Raw genomic sequence first — 19,733 nt, forward strand, 5'->3', positions numbered from 1 at the left:
AATAAATTTTCATATAAGTATTAATTGTATAAAGCCTATGAAGTAATAAATTTTCATATAAGTATTAATTGTATAAAGTCTATGAAGTAATAAATTTTCATATAAGTATTAATTGTATAAAGCCTATAAAGTAATAAATTTTCATATAAGTATTAATTTTATAAAGCCTATGAAGTAATAAATTTTCATATAAGTATTAATTGTATAAAGTCTATGAAGTAATAAATTTTCATATAAGTATTAATTGTATAAAGTCTATGAAGTAATAAATTTTCATATAAGTATTAAATGTATAAGGTCTATGAAGTAATAAATTTTCATATAAGTATTAAATGTATAAAGTCTATGAAGTAATAAATTTTCATATAAGTATTAAAGTATAAAGTCTATGAAGTAATAAATTTTCATATAAGTATTAATTGTATAAAGTCTATGAAGTAATAAATTTTCATATAAGTATTAATTGTATAAAGTCTATGAAGTAATAAATTTTCATATAAGTAGTAAATGTATAAAGTCTATGAAGTAATAAATTTTCATATAAGTATTAATTGTATAAAGACTATGAAGTAATAAATTTTCATATAAGTTCTAAATGTATAAAGTCTATGAAGTAATAAATTTTCATATAAGTATTAATTGTATAAAGTCTATGAAGTAATAAATTTTCATATAAGTAGTAAATGTATAAAGTCTATGAAGTAATAAATTTTCATATAAGTATTAATTGTATAAAGTCTATGAAGTAATAAATTTTCATATAAGTACTAAATGTATAAAGTCTATGAAGTAATAAATTTTCATATAAGTATTAATTGTATAAAGTCTATGAAGTAATAAATTTTCATATAAGTACTAAATGTATAAAGTCTATGAAGTAATAAATTTTCATATAAGTAATAATTGTATAAAGTCTATGAAGTAATAAATTTTCATATAAGTACTAAATGTATAAAGTCTATGAAGTCATAAATTTTCATATAAGTATTAATTGTATAAAGTCTATGAAGTAATAAATTTTCATATAAGTATTAAATGTATAAAGTCTATGAAGTAATAAATTTTCATATAAGTATTAAATGTATAAAGTCTATGAAGCAAAATATAAAGTCTATGAAGTAATAAATTTTTATATAAGTATAAAAAATATAAAGTCTATGAAGTAATAAATTTTCATATAAGTATTAAATGTATAAAGTCTATGAAGTAATAAATTTTCATATAAGTATTAATTGTATAAAGTCTATGAAGTAATAAATTTTCATATAAATATTAAATGTATAAGGTCTATGAAGTAATAAATTTTCATATAAGTATTAAATGTATAAAGTCTATGAAGTAATAAATTTTCATATAAGTATTAAAGTATAAAGTCTATGAAGTAATAAATTTTCATATAAGTATTAAATGTATAAAGTCTATGAAGTAATAAATTTTCATATAAGTATTAAATGTATAAAGTCTATGAAGTAATAAATTTTCATATAAGTATTAATTTTATAAAGTCTATGAAGTAATAAATTTTCATATAAGTATTAATTGTATAAAGTGTATGAAGTAATAAATTTTCATATAAGTAGTAAATGTATAAAGTCTATGAAGTAATAAATTTTCATATAAGTATTAATTGTATAAAGCCTATGAAGTAATAAATTTTCATATAAGTATTAATTGTATAAAGTCTATGAAGTAATAAATTTTCATATAAGTATTAATTGTATAAAGCCTATGAAGTAATAAATTTTCATAAAAGTATTAATTGTATAAAGTCTATGAAGTAATAAATTTTCATATAAGTATTAATTGTATAAAGCCTATAAAGTAATAAATTTTCATATAAGTATTAATTTTATAAAGCCTATGAAGTAATAAATTTTCATATAAGTATTAATTGTATAAAGTCTATGAAGTAATAAATTTTCATATAAGTATTAATTGTATAAAGTCTATGAAGTAATAAATTTTCATATAAGTATTAAATGTATAAGGTCTATGAAGTAATAAATTTTCATATAAGTATTAAATGTATAAAGTCTATGAAGTAATAAATTTTCATATAAGTATTAAAGTATAAAGTCTATGAAGTAATAAATTTTCATATAAGTATTAAATGTATAAAGTCTATGAAGTAATAAATTTTCATATAAGTATTAATTGTATAAAGTCTATGAAGTAATAAATTTTCATATAAGTAGTAAATGTATAAAGTCTATGAAGTAATAAATTTTCATATAAGTATTAATTGTATAAAGTCTATGAAGTAATAAATTTTCATATAAGTACTAAATGTATAAAGTCTATGAAGTAATAAATTTTCATATAAGTATAAATTGTATAAAGTCTATGAAGTAATAAATTTTCATATAAGTACTAAATGTATAAAGTCTATGAAGTAATAAATTTTCATATAAGTATTAATTGTATAAAGTCTATGAAGTAATAAATTTTCATATAAGTATTAATTGTATAAAGTCTATGAAGTAATAAATTTTCATATAAATATTAAATGTATAAGGTCTATGAAGTAATAAATTTTCATATAAGTATTAAATGTATAAAGTCTATGAAGTAATAAATTTTCATATAAGTATTAATTGTATAAAGTCTATGAAGTAATAAATTTTCATATAAATATTAAATGTATAAGGTCTATGAAGTAATAAATTTTCATATAAGTATTAAATGTATAAAGTCTATGAAGTAATAAATTTTCATATAAGTATTAAAGTATAAAGTCTATGAAGTAATAAATTTTCATATAAGTATTAAATGTATAAAGTCTATGAAGTAATAAATTTTCATATAAGTATTAATTGTATAAAGTCTATGAAGTAATAAATTTTCATATAAGTAGTAAATGTATAAAGTCTATGAAGTAATAAATTTTCATATAAGTATTAATTGTATAAAGTCTATGAAGTAATAAATTTTCATATAAGTAGTAAATGTATAAAGTGTATGAAGTAATAAATTTTCATATAAGTATTAATTGTATAAAGTCTATGAAGTAATAAATTTTCATATAAGTATTAAATGTATAAAGTCTATGAAGTAATAAATTTTCATATAAGTACTAAATGTATAAAGTCTATGAAGTAATAAATTTTCATATAAATATTAATTGTATAAAGTCTATGAAGTAATAAATTTTCATATAAGTACTAAATGTATAAAGTCTATGAAGTCATAAATTTTCATATAAGTATTAATTGTATAAAGTCTATGAAGTAATAAATTTTCATATAAGTATTAAATGTATAAAGTCTATGAAGTAATAAATTTTCATATAAGTATTAAATGTATAAAGTCTATGAAGCAAAATATAAAGTCTATGATGTAATAAATTTTTATATAAGTATAAAAAATATAAAGTCTATGAAGTAATAAATTTTCATATAAGTATTAAATGTATAAAGTCTATGAAGTAATAAATTTTCATATAAGTATTAATTGTATAAAGTCTATGAAGTAATAAATTTTCATATAAGTATTAAATGTATAAAGTCTATGAAGTAATAAATTTTCATATAAGTATTAAATGTATAAAGTCTATGAAGCAAAATATAAAGTCTATGAAGTAATAAATTTTTATATAAGTATAAAAAATATAAAGTCTATGAAGTAATAAATTTTCATATAAGTATTAAAGTATAAAGTCTATGAAGTAATAAATTTTCATATAAGTATTAAATGTATAAAGTATATGAAGTAATAAATTTTCATATAAGTATTAATTGTATAAAGTCTATGAAGTAATAAATTTTCATATAAATATTAAATGTATAAGGTCTATGAAGTAATAAATTTTCATATAAGTATTAAATGTATAAAGTCTATGAAGTAATAAATTTTCATATAAGTATTAATTGTATAAAGTCTATGAAGTAATAAATTTTCATATAAGTATTAAATGTATAAAGTCTATGAAGTAATAAATTTTCATATAAGTATTAAATGTATAAAGTCTATGAAGCAAAATATAAAGTCTATGAAGTAATAAATTTTTATATAAGTATAAAAAATATAAAGTCTATGAAGTAATAAATTTTCATATAAGTATTAAAGTATAAAGTCTATGAAGTAATAAATTTTCATATAAGTATTAAATGTATAAAGTATATGAAGTAATAAATTTTCATATAAGTATTAATTGTATAAAGTCTATGAAGTAATAAATTTTCATATAAGTAGTAAATGTATAAAGTCTATGAAGTAATAAATTTTCATATAAGTATTAATTGTATAAAGTCTATGAAGTAATAAATTTTCATATAAGTAGTAAATGTATAAAGTGTATGAAGTAATAAATTTTCATATAAGTATTAATTGTATAAAGTCTATGAAGTAATAAATTTTCATATAAGTATTAAATGTATAAAGTCTATGAAGTAATAAATTTTCATATAAGTATTAAATGTATAAAGTCTATGAAGTAATAAATTTTCATATAAGTATTAAATGTATAAAGTCTACGAAGCAAAATATAAAGTCTATGAAGTAATAAATTTTTATATAAGTATAAAAAATATAAAGTCTATGAAGTAATAAATTTTCATATAAGTATTAAATGTATAAAGTCTATGAAGTAATAAATTTTCATATAAGTATTAATTGTATAAAGTCTATGAAGTAATAAATTTTCATATAAGTATTAAATGTATAAAGTCTATGAAGCAAAATATAAAGTCTATGAAGTAATAAATTTTTATATAAGTATAAAAAATATAAAGTCTATGAAGTAATAAATTTTCATATAAGTATAAAAAATATAAAGTCTATGAAGTAATAAATTTTCATATAAGTATTAATTGTATAAAGTCTATGAAGTAATAAATTTTCATATAAGTATTAAAGTATAAAGTCTATGAAGTAATAAATTTTCATATAAGTATTAAATGTATAAAGTCTATGAAGTAATAAATTTTCATATAAGTATTAATTGTATAAAGTCTATGAAGTAATAAATTTTCATATAAGTAGTAAATGTATAAAGTCTATGAAGTAATAAATTTTCATATAAGTATTAATTGTATAAAGTCTATGAAGTAATAAATTTTCATATAAGTACTAAATGTATAAAGTCTATGAAGTAATAAATTTTCATATAAGTATTAATTGTATAAAGTCTATGAAGTAATAAATTTTCATATAAGTAGTAAATGTATAAAGTCTATGAAGTAATAAATTTTCATATAAGTATTAATTGTATAAAGTCTATGAAGTAATAAATTTTCATATAAGTACTAAATGTATAAAGTCTATGAAGTAATAAATTTTCATATAAGTATTAATTGTATAAAGTCTATGAAGTAATAAATTTTCATATAAGTACTAAATGTATAAAGTCTATGAAGTAATAAATTTTCATATAAGTATTAATTGTATAAAGTCTATGAAGTAATAAATTTTCATATAAGTACTAAATGTATAAAGTCTATGAAGTCATAAATTTTCATATAAGTATTAATTGTATAAAGTCTATGAAGTAATAAATTTTCATATAAGTATTAAATGTATAAAGTCTATGAAGTAATAAATTTTCATATAAGTATTAAATGTATAAAGTCTATGAAGCAAAATATAAAGTCTATGAAGTAATAAATTTTTATATAAGTATAAAAAATATAAAGTCTATGAAGTAATAAATTTTCATATAAGTATTAAATGTATAAAGTCTATGAAGTAATAAATTTTCATATAAGTATTAATTGTATAAAGTCTATGAAGTAATAAATTTTCATATAAATATTAAATGTATAAGGTCTATGAAGTAATAAATTTTCATATAAGTATTAAATGTATAAAGTCTATGAAGTAATAAATTTTCATATAAGTATTAAAGTATAAAGTCTATGAAGTAATACATTTTCATATAAGTATTAAATGTATAAAGTCTATGAAGTAATAAATTTTCATATAAGTATTAAATGTATAAAGTCTATGAAGTAATAAATTTTCATATAAGTATTAATTTTATAAAGTCTATGAAGTAATAAATTTTCATATAAGTATTATTTGTATAAAGTGTATGAAGTAATAAATTTTCATATAAGTAGTAAATGTATAAAGTCTATGAAGTAATAAATTTTCATATAAGTATTAATTGTATAAAGCCTATGAAGTAATAAATTTTCATATAAGTATTAATTGTATAAAGTCTATGAAGTAATAAATTTTCATATAAGTATTAAATGTATAAAGTCTATGAAGCAAAATATAAAGTCTATGAAGTAATAAATTTTTATATAAGTATAAAAAATATAAAGTCTATGAAGTAATAAATTTTCATATAAGTATTAAATGTATAAAGTCTATGAAGTAATAAATTTTCATATAAGTATTAATTGTATAAAGTCTATGAAGTAATAAATTTTCATATAAATATTAAATGTATAAGGTCTATGAAGTAATAAATTTTCATATAAGTATTAAATGTATAAAGTCTATGAAGTAATAAATTTTCATATAAGTATTAAAGTATAAAGTCTATGAAGTAATAAATTTTCATATAAGTATTAAATGTATAAAGTCTATGAAGTAATAAATTTTCATATAAGTATTAAATGTATAAAGTCTATGAAGTAATAAATTTTCATATAAGTATTAATTTTATAAAGTCTATGAAGTAATAAATTTTCATATAAGTATTATTTGTATAAAGTGTATGAAGTAATAAATTTTCATATAAGTAGTAAATGTATAAAGTCTATGAAGTAATAAATTTTCATATAAGTATTAATTGTATAAAGCCTATGAAGTAATAAATTTTCATATAAGTATTAATTGTATAAAGTCTATGAAGTAATAAATTTTCATATAAGTATTAATTGTATAAAGCCTATGAAGTAATAAATTTTCATATAAGTATTAATTGTATAAAGTCTATGAAGTAATAAATTTTCATATAAGTATTAATTGTATAAAGCCTATAAAGTAATAAATTTTCATATAAGTATTAATTTTATAAAGCCTATGAAGTAATAAATTTTCATATAAGTATTAATTGTATAAAGTCTATGAAGTAATAAATTTTCATATAAGTATTAATTGTATAAAGTCTATGAAGTAATAAATTTTCATATAAGTATTAAATGTATAAGGTCTATGAAGTAATAATTTTTCATATAAGTATTAAATGTATAAAGTCTATGAAGTAATAAATTTTCATATAAGTATTAAAGTATAAAGTCTATGAAGTAATAAATTTTCATATAAGTATTAAATGTATAAAGTCTATGAAGTAATAAATTTTCATATAAGTATTAATTGTATAAAGTCTATGAAGTAATAAATTTTCATATAAGTAGTAAATGTATAAAGTCTATGAAGTAATAAATTTTCATATAAGTATTAATTGTATAAAGTCTATGAAGTAATAAATTTTCATATAAGTACTAAATGTATAAAGTCTATGAAGTAATAAATTTTCATATAAGTATTAATTGTATAAAGTCTATGAAGTAATAAATTTTCATATAAGTACTAAATGTATAAAGTCTATGAAGTAATAAATTTTCATATAAGTATTAATTGTATAAAGTCTATGAAGTAATAAATTTTCATATAAGTACTAAATGTATGAAGTCTATGAAGTCATAAATTTTCATATAAGTATTAATTGTATAAAGTCAATGAAGTAATAAATTTTCATATAAGTATTAAATGTATAAAGTCTATGAAGTAATAAATTTTCATATAAGTATTAAATGTATAAAGTCTATGAAGCAAAATATAAAGTCTATGAAGTAATAAATTTTTATATAAGTATAAAAAATATAAAGTCTATGAAGTAATAAATTTTCATATAAGTATTAAATGTATAAAGTCTATGAAGTAATAAATTTTCATATAAGTATTAATTGTATAAAGTCTATGAAGTAATAAATTTTCATATAAATATTAAATGTATAAGGTCTATGAAGTAATAAATTTTCATATAAGTATTAAATGTATAAAGTCTATGAAGTAATAAATTTTCATATAAGTATTAAAGTATAAAGTCTATGAAGTAATAAATTTTCATATAAGTATTAAATGTATAAAGTCTATGAAGTAATAAATTTTCATATAAGTATTAATTGTATAAAGTCTATGAAGTAATAAATTTTCATATAAGTAGTAAATGTATAAAGTCTATGAAGTAATAAATTTTCATATAAGTATTAATTGTATAAAGTCTATGAAGTAATAAATTTTCATATAAGTAGTAAATGTATAAAGTGTATGAAGTAATACATTTTCATATAAGTATTAATTCTATAAAGTCTATGAAGTAATAAATTTTCATATAAGTATTAAATGTATAAAGTCTATGAAGTAATAAATTTTCATATAAGTACTAAATGTATAAAGTCTATGAAGTAATAAATTTTCATATAAATATTAATTGTATAAAGTCTATGAAGTAATAAATTTTCATATAAGTACTAAATGTATAAAGTCTATGAAGTCATAAATTTTCATATAAGTATTAATTGTATAAAGTCTATGAAGTAATAAATTTTCATATAAGTATTAAATGTATAAAGTCTATGAAGTAATAAATTTTCATATAAGTATTAAATGTATAAAGTCTATGAAGCAAAATATAAAGTCTATGAAGTAATAAATTTTTATATAAGTATAAAAAATATAAAGTCTATGAAGTAATAAATTTTCACATAAGTATTAAATGTATAAAGTCTATGAAGTAATAAATTTTCATATAAGTATTAATTGTATAAAGTCTATGAAGTAATAAATTTTCATATAAATATTAAATGTATAAGGTCTATGAAGTAATAAATTTTCATATAAGTATTAAATGTATAAAGTCTATGAAGTAATAAATTTTCATATAAGTATTAAAGTATAAAGTCTATGAAGTAATAAATTTTCATATAAGTATTAAATGTATAAAGTCTATGAAGCAAAATATAAAGTCTATGAAGTAATAAATTTTTATATAAGTATAAAAAATATAAAGTCTATGAAGTAATAAATTTTCATATAAGTATTAAATGTATAAAGTCTATGAAGTAATAAATTTTCATATAAGTATTAATTGTATAAAGTCTATGAAGTAATAAATTTTCATATAAATATTAAATGTATAAGGTCTATGAAGTAATAAATTTTCATATAAGTATTAAATGTATAAAGTCTATGAAGTAATAAATTTTCATATAAGTATTAAAGTATAAAGTCTATGAAGTAATAAATTTTCATATAAGTATTAAATGTATAAAGTCTATGAAGTAATAAATTTTCATATAAGTATTAATTGTATAAAGTCTATGAAGTAATAAATTTTCATATAAGTATTAAATGTATAAAGTCTATGAAGTAATAAATTTTCATATAAGTATTAAATGTATAAAGTCTATGAAGTAATAAATTTTCATATAAGTATTAAAGTATAAAGTCTATGAAGTAATAAATTTTCATATAAGTATTAAATGTATAAAGTCTATGAAGTAATAAATTTTCATATAAGTATTAAATGTATAAAGTCTATGAAGTAATAAATTTTCATATAAATATTAATTGTATAAAGTCTATGAAGTAATAAATTTTCATATAAGTACTAAATGTATAAAGTCTATGAAGTCATAAATTTTCATATAAGTATTAATTGTATAAAGTCTATGAAGTAATAAATTTTCATATAAGTATTAAATGTATAAAGTCTATGAAGTAATAAATTTTCATATAAGTATTAAATGTATAAAGTCTATGAAGCAAAATATAAAGTCTATGAAGTAATAAATTTTTATATAAGTATAAAAAATATAAAGTCTATGAAGTAATAAATTTTCACATAAGTATTAAATGTATAAAGTCTATGAAGTAATAAATTTTCATATAAGTATTAATTGTATAAAGTCTATGAAGTAATAAATTTTCATATAAGTATTAATTGTATAAAGTCTATGAAGTAATAAATTTTCATATAAATATTAAATGTATAAGGTCTATGAAGTAATAAATTTTCATATAAGTATTAAATGTATAAAGTCTATGAAGTAATAAATTTTCATATAAGTATTAAATGTATAAAGTCTATGAAGTAATAAATTTTCATATAAGTATTAATTGTATAAAGTCTATGAAGTAATAAATTTTCATATAAATATTAAATGTATAAGGTCTATGAAGTAATAAATTTTTATATAAGTATAAAAAATATAAAGTCTATGAAGTAATAAATTTTCATATAAGTATTAAATGTATAAAGTCTATGAAGTAATAAATTTTCATATAAGTATTAATTGTATAAAGTCTATGAAGTAATAAATTTTCATATAAATATTAAATGTATAAGGTCTATGAAGTAATAAATTTTCATATAAGTATTAAATGTATAAAGTCTATGAAGTAATAAATTTTCATATAAGTATTAAAGTATAAAGTCTATGAAGTAATAAATTTTCATATAAGTATTAAATGTATAAAGTCTATGAAGTAATAAATTTTCATATAAGTATTAATTGTATAAAGTCTATGAAGTAATAAATTTTCATATAAGTATTAAATGTATAAGGTCTATGAAGTAATAATTTTTCATATAAGTATTAAATGTATAAAGTCTATGAAGTAATAAATTTTCATATAAGTATTAAAGTATAAAGTCTATGAAGTAATAAATTTTCATATAAGTATTAAATGTATAAAGTCTATGAAGTAATAAATTTTCATATAAGTATTAATTGTATAAAGTCAATGAAGTAATAAATTTTCATATAAGTATTAAATGTATAAAGTCTATGAAGTAATAAATTTTCATATAAGTATTAAATGTATAAAGTCTATGAAGCAAAATATAAAGTCTATGAAGTAATAAATTTTTATATAAGTATAAAAAATATAAAGTCTATGAAGTAATAAATTTTCATATAAGTATTAAATGTATAAAGTCTATGAAGTAATAAATTTTCATATAAGTATTAATTGTATAAAGTCTATGAAGTAATAAATTTTCATATAAATATTAAATGTATAAGGTCTATGAAGTAATAAATTTTCATATAAGTATTAAATGTATAAAGTCTATGAAGTAATAAATTTTCATATAAGTATTAAAGTATAAAGTCTATGAAGTAATAAATTTTCATATAAGTATTAAATGTATAAAGTCTATGAAGTAATAAATTTTCATATAAGTATTAATTGTATAAAGTCTATGAAGTAATAAATTTTCATATAAGTAGTAAATGTATAAAGTCTATGAAGTAATAAATTTTCATATAAGTATTAATTGTATAAAGTCTATGAAGTAATAAATTTTCATATAAGTAGTAAATGTATAAAGTGTATGAAGTAATACATTTTCATATAAGTATTAATTCTATAAAGTCTATGAAGTAATAAATTTTCATATAAGTATTAAATGTATAAAGTCTATGAAGTAATAAATTTTCATATAAGTACTAAATGTATAAAGTCTATGAAGTAATAAATTTTCATATAAATATTAATTGTATAAAGTCTATGAAGTAATAAATTTTCATATAAGTACTAAATGTATAAAGTCTATGAAGTCATAAATTTTCATATAAGTATTAATTGTATAAAGTCTATGAAGTAATAAATTTTCATATAAGTATTAAATGTATAAAGTCTATGAAGTAATAAATTTTCATATAAGTATTAAATGTATAAAGTCTATGAAGCAAAATATAAAGTCTATGAAGTAATAAATTTTTATATAAGTATAAAAAATATAAAGTCTATGAAGTAATAAATTTTCACATAAGTATTAAATGTATAAAGTCTATGAAGTAATAAATTTTCATATAAGTATTAATTGTATAAAGTCTATGAAGTAATAAATTTTCATATAAATATTAAATGTATAAGGTCTATGAAGTAATAAATTTTCATATAAGTATTAAATGTATAAAGTCTATGAAGTAATAAATTTTCATATAAGTATTAAAGTATAAAGTCTATGAAGTAATAAATTTTCATATAAGTATTAAATGTATAAAGTCTATGAAGTAATAAATTTTCATATAAGTATTAATTGTATAAAGTCTATGAAGTAATAAATTTTCATATAAGTAGTAAATGTATAAAGTCTATGAAGTAATAAATTTTCATATAAGTATTAATTGTATAAAGTCTATGAAGTAATAAATTTTCATATAAGTAGTAAATGTATAAAGTGTATGAAGTAATAAATTTTCATATAAGTATTAATTGTATAAAGTCTATGAAGTAATAAATTTTCATATAAGTATTAAATGTATAAAGTCTATGAAGTAATAAATTTTCATATAAGTATTAAATGTATAAAGTCTATGAAGTAATAAATTTTCATATAAGTATTAAATGTATAAAGTCTACGAAGCAAAATATAAAGTCTATGAAGTAATAAATTTTTATATAAGTATAAAAAATATAAAGTCTATGAAGTAATAAATTTTCATATAAGTATTAAATGTATAAAGTCTATGAAGTAATAAATTTTCATATAAGTATTAATTGTATAAAGTCTATGAAGTAATAAATTTTCATATAAGTATTAAATGTATAAAGTCTATGAAGCAAAATATAAAGTCTATGAAGTAATAAATTTTTATATAAGTATAAAAAATATAAAGTCTATGAAGTAATAAATTTTCATATAAGTATAAAAAATATAAAGTCTATGAAGTAATAAATTTTCATATAAGTATTAATTGTATAAAGTCTATGAAGTAATAAATTTTCATATAAGTACTAAATGTATAAAGTCTATGAAGTAATAAATTTTCATATAAGTATTAATTGTATAAAGTCTATGAAGTAATAAATTTTCATATAAGTACTAAATGTATAAAGTCTATGAAGTAATAAATTTTCATATAAGTATTAATTGTATAAAGCCTATGAAGTAATAAATTTTCATATAAGTATTAATTGTATAAAGTCTATGAAGTAATAAATTTTCATATAAGTATTAATTGTATAAAGCCTATGAAGTAATAAATTTTCATATAAGTATTAATTGTATAAAGTCTATGAAGTAATAAATTTTCATATAAGTATTAATTGTATAAAGCCTATAAAGTAATAAATTTTCATATAAGTATTAATTTTATAAAGCCTATGAAGTAATAAATTTTCATATAAGTATTAATTGTATAAAGTCTATGAAGTAATAAATTTTCATATAAGTATTAATTGTATAAAGCCTATGAAGTAATAAATTTTCATATAAGTATTAATTGTATAAAGTCTATGAAGTAATAAATTTTCATATAAGTATTAATTGTATAAAGCCTATAAAGTAATAAATTTTCATATAAGTATTAATTTTATAAAGCCTATGAAGTAATAAATTTTCATATAAGTATTAATTGTATAAAGTCTATGAAGTAATAAATTTTCATATAAGTATTAATTGTATAAAGTCTATGAAGTAATAAATTTTCATATAAGTATTAAATGTATAAGGTCTATGAAGTAATAAATTTTCATATAAGTATTAAATGTATAAAGTCTATGAAGTAATAAATTTTCATATAAGTATTAAAGTATAAAGTCTATGAAGTAATAAATTTTCATATAAGTATTAATTGTATAAAGTCTATGAAGTAATAAATTTTCATATAAGTATTAATTGTATAAAGTCTATGAAGTAATAAATTTTCATATAAGTAGTAAATGTATAAAGTCTATGAAGTAATAAATTTTCATATAAGTATTAATTGTATAAAGACTATGAAGTAATAAATTTTCATATAAGTTCTAAATGTATAAAGTCTATGAAGTAATAAATTTTCATATAAGTATTAATTGTATAAAGTCTATGAAGTAATAAATTTTCATATAAGTAGTAAATGTATAAAGTCTATGAAGTAATAAATTTTCATATAAGTATTAATTGTATAAAGTCTATGAAGTAATAAATTTTCATATAAGTACTAAATGTATAAAGTCTATGAAGTAATAAATTTTCATATAAGTATTAATTGTATAAAGTCTATGAAGTAATAAATTTTCATATAAGTACTAAATGTATAAAGTCTATGAAGTAATAAATTTTCATATAAGTAATAATTGTATAAAGTCTATGAAGTAATAAATTTTCATATAAGTACTAAATGTATAAAGTCTATGAAGTCATAAATTTTCATATAAGTATTAATTGTATAAAGTCTATGAAGTAATAAATTTTCATATAAGTATTAAATGTATAAAGTCTATGAAGTAATAAATTTTCATATAAGTATTAAATGTATAAAGTCTATGAAGCAAAATATAAAGTCTATGAAGTAATAAATTTTTATATAAGTATAAAAAATATAAAGTCTATGAAGTAATAAATTTTCATATAAGTATTAAATGTATAAAGTCTATGAAGTAATAAATTTTCATATAAGTATTAATTGTATAAAGTCTATGAAGTAATAAATTTTCATATAAATATTAAATGTATAAGGTCTATGAAGTAATAAATTTTCATATAAGTATTAAATGTATAAAGTCTATGAAGTAATAAATTTTCATATAAGTATTAAAGTATAAAGTCTATGAAGTAATAAATTTTCATATAAGTATTAAATGTATAAAGTCTATGAAGTAATAAATTTTCATATAAGTATTAAATGTATAAAGTCTATGAAGTAATAAATTTTCATATAAGTATTAATTTTATAAAGTCTATGAAGTAATAAATTTTCATATAAGTATTAATTGTATAAAGTGTATGAAGTAATAAATTTTCATATAAGTAGTAAATGTATAAAGTCTATGAAGTAATAAATTTTCATATAAGTATTAATTGTATAAAGCCTATGAAGTAATAAATTTTCATATAAGTATTAATTGTATAAAGTCTATGAAGTAATAAATTTTCATATAAGTATTAATTGTATAAAGCCTATGAAGTAATAAATTTTCATATAAGTATTAATTGTATAAAGTCTATGAAGTAATAAATTTTCATATAAGTATTAATTGTATAAAGCCTATAAAGTAATAAATTTTCATATAAGTATTAATTTTATAAAGCCTATGAAGTAATAAATTTTCATATAAGTATTAATTGTATAAAGTCTATGAAGTAATAAATTTTCATATAAGTATTAATTGTATAAAGTCTATGAAGTAATAAATTTTCATATAAGTATTAAATGTATAAGGTCTATGAAGTAATAAATTTTCATATAAGTATTAAATGTATAAAGTCTATGAAGTAATAAATTTTCATATAAGTATTAAAGTATAAAGTCTATGAAGTAATAAATTTTCATATAAGTATTAAATGTATAAAGTCTATGAAGTAATAAATTTTCATATAAGTATTAATTGTATAAAGTCTATGAAGTAATAAATTTTCATATAAGTAGTAAATGTATAAAGTCTATGAAGTAATAAATTTTCATATAAGTATTAATTGTATAAAGTCTATGAAGTAATAAATTTTCATATAAGTACTAAATGTATAAAGTCTATGAAGTAATAAATTTTCATATAAGTATAAATTGTATAAAGTCTATGAAGTAATAAATTTTCATATAAGTACTAAATGTATAAAGTCTATGAAGTAATAAATTTTCATATAAGTATTAATTGTATAAAGTCTATGAAGTAATAAATTTTCATATAAGTACTAAATGTATAAAGTCTATGAAGTCATAAATTTTCATATAAGTATTAATTGTATAAAGTCTATGAAGTAATAAATTTTCATATAAGTATTAAATGTATAAAGTCTATGAAGTAATAAATTTTCATATAAGTATTAAATGTATAAAGTCTATGAAGCAAAATATAAAGTCTATGAAGTAATAAATTTTTATATAAGTATAAAAAATATAAAGTCTATGAAGTAATAAATTTTCATATAAGTATTAAATGTATAAAGTCTATGAAGTAATAAATTTTCATATAAGTATTAATTGTATAAAGTCTATGAAGTAATAAATTTTCATATAAATATTAAATGTATAAGGTCTATGAAGTAATAAATTTTCATATAAGTATTAAATGTATAAAGTCTATGAAGTAATAAATTTTCATATAAGTATTAAAGTATAAAGTCTATGAAGTAATAAATTTTCATATAAGTATTAAATGTATAAAGTCTATGAAGTAATAAATTTTCATATAAGTATTAATTGTATAAAGTCTATGAAGTAATAAATTTTCATATAAGTAGTAAATGTATAAAGTCTATGAAGTAATAAATTTTCATATAAGTATTAATTGTATAAAGTCTATGAAGTAATAAATTTTCATATAAGTAGTAAATGTATAAAGTGTATGAAGTAATAAATTTTCATATAAGTATTAATTGTATAAAGTCTATGAAGTAATAAATTTTCATATAAGTATTAAATGTATAAAGTCTATGAAGTAATAAATTTTCATATAAGTACTAAATGTATAAAGTCTATGAAGTAATAAATTTTCATATAAATATTAATTGTATAAAGTCTATGAAGTAATAAATTTTCATATAAGTACTAAATGTATAAAGTCTATGAAGTCATAAATTTTCATATAAGTATTAATTGTATAAAGTCTATGAAGTAATAAATTTTCATATAAGTATTAAATGTATAAAGTCTATGAAGTAATAAATTTTCATATAAGTATTAAATGTATAAAGTCTATGAAGCAAAATATAAAGTCTATGATGTAATAAATTTTTATATAAGTATAAAAAATATAAAGTCTATGAAGTAATAAATTTTCATATAAGTATTAAATGTATAAAGTCTATGAAGTAATAAATTTTCATATAAGTATTAATTGTATAAAGTCTATGAAGTAATAAATTTTCATATAAGTATTAAATGTATAAAGTCTATGAAGTAATAAATTTTCATATAAGTATTAAATGTATAAAGTCTATGAAGCAAAATATAAAGTCTATGAAGTAATAAATTTTTATATAAGTATAAAAAATATAAAGTCTATGAAGTAATAAATTTTCATATAAGTATTAAAGTATAAAGTCTATGAAGTAATAAATTTTCATATAAGTATTAAATGTATAAAGTATATGAAGTAATAAATTTTCATATAAGTATTAATTGTATAAAGTCTATGAAGTAATAAATTTTCATATAAATATTAAATGTATAAGGTCTATGAAGTAATAAATTTTCATATAAGTATTAAATGTATAAAGTCTATGAAGTAATAAATTTTCATATAAGTATTAATTGTATAAAGTCTATGAAGTAATAAATTTTCATATAAGTATTAAATGTATAAAGTCTATGAAGTAATAAATTTTCATATAAGTATTAAATGTATAAAGTCTATGAAGCAAAATATAAAGTCTATGAAGTAATAAATTTTTATATAAGTATAAAAAATATAAAGTCTATGAAGTAATAAATTTTCATATAAGTATTAAAGTATAAAGTCTATGAAGTAATAAATTTTCATATAAGTATTAAATGTATAAAGTATATGAAGTAATAAATTTTCATATAAGTATTAATTGTATAAAGTCTATGAAGTAATAAATTTTCATATAAGTAGTAAATGTATAAAGTCTATGAAGTAATAAATTTTCATATAAGTATTAATTGTATAAAGTCTATGAAGTAATAAATTTTCATATAAGTAGTAAATGTATAAAGTGTATGAAGTAATAAATTTTCATATAAGTATTAATTGTATAAAGTCTATGAAGTAATAAATTTTCATATAAGTATTAAATGTATAAAGTCTATGAAGTAATAAATTTTCATATAAGTATTAAATGTATAAAGTCTACGAAGCAAAATATAAAGTCTATGAAGTAATAAATTTTTATATAAGTATAAAAAATATAAAGTCTATGAAGTAATAAATTTTCATATAAGTATTAAATGTATAAAGTCTATGAAGTAATAAATTTTCATATAAGTATTAATTGTATAAAGTCTATGAAGTAATAAATTTTCATATAAGTATTAAATGTATAAAGTCTATGAAGCAAAATATAAAGTCTATGAAGTAATAAATTTTTATATAAGTATAAAAAATATAAAGTCTATGAAGTAATAAATTTTCATATAAGTATAAAAAATATAAAGTCTATGAAGTAATAAATTTTCATATAAGTATTAATTGTATAAAGTCTATGAAGTAATAAATTTTCATATAAGTATTAAAGTATAAAGTCTATGAAGTAATAAATTTTCATATAAGTATTAAATGTATAAAGTCTATGAAGTAATAAATTTTCATATAAGTATTAATTGTATAAAGTCTATGAAGTAATAAATTTTCATATAAGTAGTAAATGTATAAAGTCTATGAAGTAATAAATTTTCATATAAGTATTAATTGTATAAAGTCTATGAAGTAATAAATTTTCATATAAGTACTAAATGTATAAAGTCTATGAAGTAATAAATTTTCATATAAGTATTAATTGTATAAAGTCTATGAAGTAATAAATTTTCATATAAGTAGTAAATGTATAAAGTCTATGAAGTAATAAATTTTCATATAAGTATTAATTGTATAAAGTCTATGAAGTAATAAATTTTCATATAAGTACTAAATGTATAAAGTCTATGAAGTAATAAATTTTCATATAAGTATTAATTGTATAAAGTCTATGAAGTAATAAATTTTCATATAAGTACTAAATGTATAAAGTCTATGAAGTAATAAATTTTCATATAAGTATTAATTGTATAAAGTCTATGAAGTAATAAATTTTCATATAAGTACTAAATGTATAAAGTGTATGAAGTCATAAATTTTCATATAAGTATTAATTGTATAAAGTCTATGAAGTAATAAATTTTCATATAAGTATTAAATGTATAAAGTCTATGAAGTAATAAATTTTCATATAAGTATTAAATGTATAAAGTCTATGAAGCAAAATATAAAGTCTATGAAGTAATAAATTTTTATATAAGTATAAAAAATATAAAGTCTATGAAGTAATAAATTTTCATATAAGTATTAAATGTATAAAGTCTATGAAGTAATAAATTTTCATATAAGTATTAATTGTATAAAGTCTATGAAGTAATAAATTTTCATATAAATATTAAATGTATAAGGTCTATGAAGTAATAAATTTTCATATAAGTATTAAATGTATAAAGTCTATGAAGTAATAAATTTTCATATAAGTATTAAAGTATAAAGTCTATGAAGTAATACATTTTCATATAAGTATTAAATGTATAAAGTCTATGAAGTAATAAATTTTCATATAAGTATTAAATGTATAAAGTCTATGAAGTAATAAATTTTCATATAAGTATTAATTTTATAAAGTCTATGAAGTAATAAATTTTCATATAAGTATTATTTGTATAAAGTGTATGAAGTAATAAATTTTCATATAAGTAGTAAATGTATAAAGTCTATGAAGTAATAAATTTTCATATAAGTATTAATTGTATAAAGCCTATGAAGTAATAAATTTTCATATAAGTATTAATTGTATAAAGTCTATGAAGTAATAAATTTTCATATAAGTATTAAATGTATAAAGTCTATGAAGCAAAATATAAAGTCTATGAAGTAATAAATTTTTATATAAGTATAAAAAATATAAAGTCTATGAAGTAATAAATTTTCATATAAGTATTAAATGTATAAAGTCTATGAAGTAATAAATTTTCATATAAGTATTAATTGTATAAAGTCTATGAAGTAATAAATTTTCATATAAATATTAAATGTATAAGGTCTATGAAGTAATAAATTTTCATATAAGTATTAAATGTATAAAGTCTATGAAGTAATAAATTTTCATATAAGTATTAAAGTATAAAGTCTATGAAGTAATAAAT

This window comes from Bactrocera oleae, unplaced genomic scaffold, assembly GCF_042242935.1.
Source record: "Bactrocera oleae isolate idBacOlea1 unplaced genomic scaffold, idBacOlea1 ctg00000009.1, whole genome shotgun sequence".
In the NCBI taxonomy this organism is placed as follows: Eukaryota; Metazoa; Arthropoda; class Insecta; order Diptera; family Tephritidae; genus Bactrocera; species Bactrocera oleae.